The sequence below is a fragment of the Narcine bancroftii genome, chromosome 11 (assembly GCF_036971445.1).
Source record: "Narcine bancroftii isolate sNarBan1 chromosome 11, sNarBan1.hap1, whole genome shotgun sequence".
Classification (NCBI taxonomy): domain Eukaryota; kingdom Metazoa; phylum Chordata; class Chondrichthyes; order Torpediniformes; family Narcinidae; genus Narcine; species Narcine bancroftii.
This window is the reverse complement of record NC_091479.1, coordinates 37,007,467-37,013,452: the sequence shown is the minus strand read 5'-3', so window position 1 is coordinate 37,013,452 and position 5,986 is coordinate 37,007,467. Positions and strand designations below refer to the sequence as shown.

The 5,986-nt window shown below is 52.4% G+C and overlaps 1 long non-coding RNA gene across 1 annotated transcript; it reads right to left on the bottom strand.

The window, feature by feature from the left end:
• Positions 1–213: 213 nt before the first annotated feature.
• LOC138745252 (uncharacterized) lies at positions 214–5,692 on the bottom strand. The gene is made up of 4 exons (XR_011346102.1): positions 5,529–5,692; positions 4,238–4,427; positions 3,555–3,635; positions 214–681 (listed from the first exon to the last, which is right to left on the bottom strand). It is a non-coding gene; the product is annotated as an uncharacterized lncRNA (long non-coding RNA).
• Positions 5,693–5,986: the final 294 nt, after the last annotated feature.

Sequence of the window (5,986 nt, the reverse complement as noted above, 5' to 3'; positions counted from 1 at the left end):
CCCACTACAACTATCCCCTACACTATCCCTTACAATCTACCCCCTTCCCCTAACCCTACCTCCTACCCCTTCCCCATATCTGCACCCCCTACCACTACCCCTACCCTATCCCTTACAACCTTCCCACTTCCCCTAACCCTACCTCCTACCCCTTCCCCATCCCCGCAACCCCTACCAGTACCCCCTACCCTACCCCTTGCCACAACCCCTACCCTTACCCCCTACCACTACCCCCTTTCTCCTACCCCCTTCCCCTCCCCCTCCTTCCCCTAGGTTAGGGGTAGGAAGGGGAAAGGGAAGGGGGAGGGGAAGGGGAGGAGGAGAAGGGGAGGGGAAGGGGGAGGGTTAGGGGAGGGGAAGGGGGAGGGGAAGGGGAGGGGGTAAGGGGAAGGGAAGGGGAGAGGGGAAGGGGGAGGTGAAGGGTGGAGGGCTGGGGTTAGGGCATAGGTGTGAGGGCAGGAGAAGGGGAAGGTGAGCGGGAGGGGGTTGGGATGGAGGAGGGGTAGAGGAGAAGAGGGGAAGTGGGTGAAGGGACATGGAAGAGGCAGGGAATGGGGTTGGCAGGGCCAGAGGGAGAAGAAGGGGAGGGATTCAGGCCATCATGATGTTGTCCGTCCTCTGTTCAGCTGGGATGCGAGGTTCTTCTGGAGTCGTGTCTTGTCTCTGAGATCGGTCCTTCTGCTGGGAAGAGAAATACGAGTGATAGAGATACTGTCTCTGAGGCCTGATCACAATGACTTTGGAGGGTCCCAACTCTTCCCCCATCATCCCCCCTTCCCCTGAACACTGGAGCCTTTCCCCTTCCTCTGCTTTACCTGAGGAAGTGTGTTTTGGCGAAAACCACAATCTCTCTCTGCAGAGCTCAGAGCAATGTGTCTCCATCAGGCAACACCCTGGTTCTCCACGATATGGCAGCAAGATGCTAGACAAATCATGGATGGATCGGTCGAGACCGTTCAGCTGATCCATCTGAACCTACCCCACAACAATGTTACCCTCCACTCCCTCACACCAGTACCCTCCATTTTTCTTTAATTCCTGTCCATATTAAAATCCTTTTCATGCCTTTTTTGGACCAGCCTCCGCTACTACCCCGGCAATGCATTCCAGCCACCCACTACATTCTGTGTGAATAAAATGTACCCCTCATGTCTTGCCTAAAGTTCCCTCAGCTCACCTTATTTAGACGTCCTCTGGTATTCTCGCCCTAGGAATGCACACAATATTCCAAGTGTGGTCTGACTAGAATTTTATACATCTGCAATGTTACCTCTCAGTTCTTGAACTCAATACCCTGACTCCTGAAGGCCAGCACACAATACACCATTTTAAACTCCCTCTCAATTTGGACAGCAACATTGAGTGATTTATGGAGCAGGATCTAAATATTTCTCTGTCCTGCACACTGTTCATAATCCTGCCATTAACCAAGTGCTCTGCCCACACATTCTTGTAATCCGCATTCAATAAAGATATTGGTCTATATGAAGCTACTTTTAATGGGTCTCCAACCTTCTTTGGAATAACTGTTATTCGTGCCCTTGAAAATGACTCTGGAAATAAACCTGGACCAGTTGCTTATTTAAGTACATCTGATTTACAGGATTGAAATCCATCTGTCACTTCTCGGCAAACTGGATGACCTATGACAACCTTCTACACTGTCTGCAACATCTCTACCTCTGTGTCATCCCCTGACATACCCACCCTTCCACTCCCATCACCTTTGTAAATGTTCTCCACAACCTTTACCTGTACCACACCCATAGGAACATAGGAAGTGGGAACAGGAGTAGGACAAAAATGGCCTATCGACCCTGCTCCGCCATTCAATACGATCATGGCTGATCTAATTTATGACCTAACTCGACCTACCCTGCCTTCTCGCCATATCCCCAAATTCCTCTATCATGTAAAACTTCTGTTCGCTTACATCCACATGCTCGTCTCAGAGACTTTTATATGTACCTATTCTACCAGCCACTACCACTTTCTCCGGTGACACATTCAAACCACTCACAACTCTCTGCATAAAAAAAATCTCCCCTCACCTGAAGCGGGTGCACTCTGGGATTTGCACCTGACACTTTAGGAAAATTTGCTGGCTGTTCATTCCATCTAAGCCCCCCACAATCTTATTTAGAATAAGTTATTAAGCTGTGGAGGGGAAAGTTGGGAGAGGGAGGAGGGAAGAGAGCTGGTGTGGGAGGGGTGAGAGCTGGTGCGGAGGGGACGTGTTGGGGAGAGGGATCAGGACCGCGTTGAGGTGGTGAACGGGCAGACATGGGTGGAACTACCTGCCGAAATAAAGGAGCAATAAGAAGGCCATCTCGGGATCTACCAGCATCTTCTAGGGCTTGATGTCTTAATGGCAAACCCCCTGAGGATGGATGTAGGCCAGGCTCTGCTACAGCTGGTACCTGAACATCTGGCAACACAACGATATAACATGACCCACTCTGCCTCCACACTGGCCGGGTCTGGATCCTGAGGGTAAGGGGAGGTGGGTGAAGGGCCCCACCCTGCCAATCAACGTCCATCCTCATCATCCTCTCCACCCCTCTCCCCTCACTACCCTTTCTCTCCTCACCAATACCCATTGAGACCCTCATGCACCCTTCATCGATATCCAGTCCCCAGTGAGACTCAGCCAGTGAACTCCTTCATATCCTCCAACCCCAACATCCAAGCTTGCCCCAGTGGACAACTTGACCACCCAGACCCACAACCACCTTGATGTCGATCATGGAAATGGGCTGCTTGGCCTTGTTGAAGTGCTGGGCCATGCAGTGAACCGTCTCTGGAACATAGTCCAGACCCAGATTCAAATAAACCTCCTCTTTCTCTTGGACACAATACAAACATGTCAGTTGGATTTACCCTCCAACACCCAGCGCCTCTCCCAACAGGAGTGCCAGCCCCTCCTGCTCTCTGTAGGCCTGATGCCCCCAGTGCTCAACATAACGTGGCATGAATCCAAGGGCTCAGCGAGCAGAGCGTCAACAGGCCGTAGTGGACCCGTCCGCTGCCCCATCATTCGGCTTCTGGTGAGACTGCACAAAATGTGCAGCTCTGACCGCCCTCCCTCGTGAGGCAAGGATTCACCAGGAGAGAAAAACCATTGACGTTTCGAGATGAGAAATGTTTGCAGCCGGGTGTTGGCTGGGGTCGAACATGTGGAGGCTGAGTTGTTGGGACGATTCAGAGCAGGCGTTGATTTGGAAGGGCACCAAAAGGTTCTGGGGAAGTGAGTTATGGGGGAAAATACATTCGTGAAATGATTTGGGGAAACAGACTGGAGGGGCTGAGTGGCCGAATTTGGCGATCTTGTTTTGTGGTCTTGGCTGCTGCTGTCTGGAGTTGAAATGGCAAGAGGTCATGAGTTAATGGGTGAGGAGCAGGGCAGCCAGCATCAAGGAGTCGGCACTGGTCAGAGGGGCAGGATGGAGGCAACAGAGAGGCTGCAGCGAGACAGATCGATTGAAGGAATGGGGAAGGTAGCAGCAAATGATATGCATCAGAGTGGGGGTGGGGTGGGTGCAGGTGGATCTTACCTTGACTACAGAGGAGTAGAAGTTGAGAAGAGGGACGATGATGGTGTGATCCAACTTTCGCACGATCTGCAGTTTGCGGTTCTATGGCGAGAGAGGAACATCAGCAAGGATGGGCGATGGGTCGGGGCCCTGAGGGGCGACATGTCCAAGTTGAGGGGGGAGGCGGGGAGGAGATTCGTCAAGAGGTCAGAGGTGGGGAACTCCTAGGGAGGCCGAAGTGGGGGACTTTTCGAGAGTCAGTGGGGGGGACTTTTCGTGTCGCTGGAGCGGGGATTCGTCAGGGGGTTCAATGAAGTATCATTTCAGTTTTTATGATTGTTTTCCCAGCTTCTACTAAACAATGAAATCTCTGATATTTGCCAGGTGTGTGTGTGTGTGTGTGTGTGTGTGTGTGTGTGTGTGTGTGTGTGTGTGTGTGTGGGGTGGGGGGTTGTGTGTGGGGATGGGGGGTCTGTTGTTGGTTTGTGTGACTTTCTCTGTTTCCAAACCCCATGGCTGCCTTGGTCTCTGTCAGATGCTCCTCTTTCCACCCACCCTTCAAAAATGTGTTTGGGGTGTTGTTTGTCAATTGGGTGTAATTGTGTGAAACGGGTCATGTGTCGCAAGGGCCTGTGAACGTGCTGTAGGCCCTAAAGTTAAATATCAGGGTGTTCCATTTCCCCACAACTGCTCCTCCCCCTCACCTTGAATCTCTTGTCCTGCAAGATCTTCTTGATGGCAATCAGCTCTCCGGAGTCCACCAGCCTTGCCTGGTACACCACACCGAATGATCCATTGTCGATGATTTTAACATCTGTGCAGGACACCACCTTGGGGATGTTGGGTCCGTGACCCGGTGTGGCCACCTCTGTTGTGACCTTATTGCCATGTCCTCTGGGGCAGAAGCAGCAGCATTTACACACCCAGAGGGTACACAACAGGTCATTTATCCCAACCCAGCCTTGCTGTCCAAGTTAGTCTCTACCCCTCCCTCTAACTCCCTTCCAAGGATCACCTAAATGTCAGAATTGATCCTCTGGTGGTTCTTTCCAGCCTCTCAGTAGAAATATTTCCACTCCAGGTCCTTCTTTGATCACTCTCCTCAGACTGAGGCCAGTTCCGCAGCCGTTCACTTTGTCTACAACCCTCCCTCCATGAGAGCACGTCCCGGGGAGATGAAGCACTCTGAACCCCACCACGGGTTTAGCAGAAGCCCTCCACATTCCCAGAAGCTCAGCAACACCGTGATCTTCCATGATGCAAGCGAGACCTCGTCGCATGAGGGAGCAGGTGGTGCGGAGATAGACCCATGCTTCGTCACTCAACTCTGTTGGGTCCGCCGCAGCAGAAACACTTTCTAGCACCTTGATCCAGGTCCACTGGGGGAAAGAATCCTATCCCGGTTTGGGGGGTGTGGGGGTGTATGCAAGGGTGGAAGGGATCTTGTAACCCTGGGGGGGTGGGGGTGGGTGGAGGAGCGGTCCTGTCTCTCAGTGGACAGATCCCATTCCAGGTGGAGGGGGAGCTCTGTCCCATTTCTGTTGAAAGGTCTACCTTCCATCCCCCTCGCAACTTCTCTTCTCCCTCAGACACCTCACACTCTCCCCTGCCCCGATTCCTCTACCACACTCTGATCCCCCACCCAACACCACCCCCATGGTTTCCCCAGTGCCTTCCGTCCCCTCGCACCCCATCCCCCCAGCTCAACCCTATGTCCCATACCTCTGATCCAATCACCCTTGACATTAGCCCCTGATGAAATCCCATTCCTTCGTTCTCCCCTCCACTCCGATAGACCCCATCCCTGTATCCCCTCACATGCCATTGTTCTCCCCTCCCCAGTCCCCTCCAGCTGCCTCATAAAGTGCCCTGCACTCAGGATGGGGAGAGGGGATTAAATGCAGCCTCCATTCTCTCCGCCCACACTGGGTGAAGGATGGTGCCAGAGGAGGCTCTGTCCCAGTAGGGGAGCCTGTAACAGGCTCTTTATCTCACCCATTGGTGCAAGGTGCTTCCAAACACAACTCTGTTGATCAGAGGGTCTCTGGGATGAGACAGAGTCCTACTCCGACATGCAGGCCAGAATCCCCTTCCAGGAGAGGCATCTTTCGCATGTTGCTGTGCCATGGCACGACTCAGCTATGGCTGCCCCATGCAGTGACATCATCACCCCCTCTGTGTCATCATCTCCCCCCTCTGTGACACCTCCCCTCTCTGTGACACCACTAGTGTAATGGGCAGGGACATCCAACCATTTAAATCCTCCTCAATTTCCCCAAGCAAGGGGAGAATAATTCAGCTGGTCTAAATTACTCGTTGTTATCTATTCTAACTCCTAGATATTTGATCCCATTTTGCCACCACATTTGTTGACTATTTTCTTGACATTGGCTCTAATCCCCCTTCCTAAGTGACATGATTTTGCACATATCCCAAAAGAACTTATACCCAGA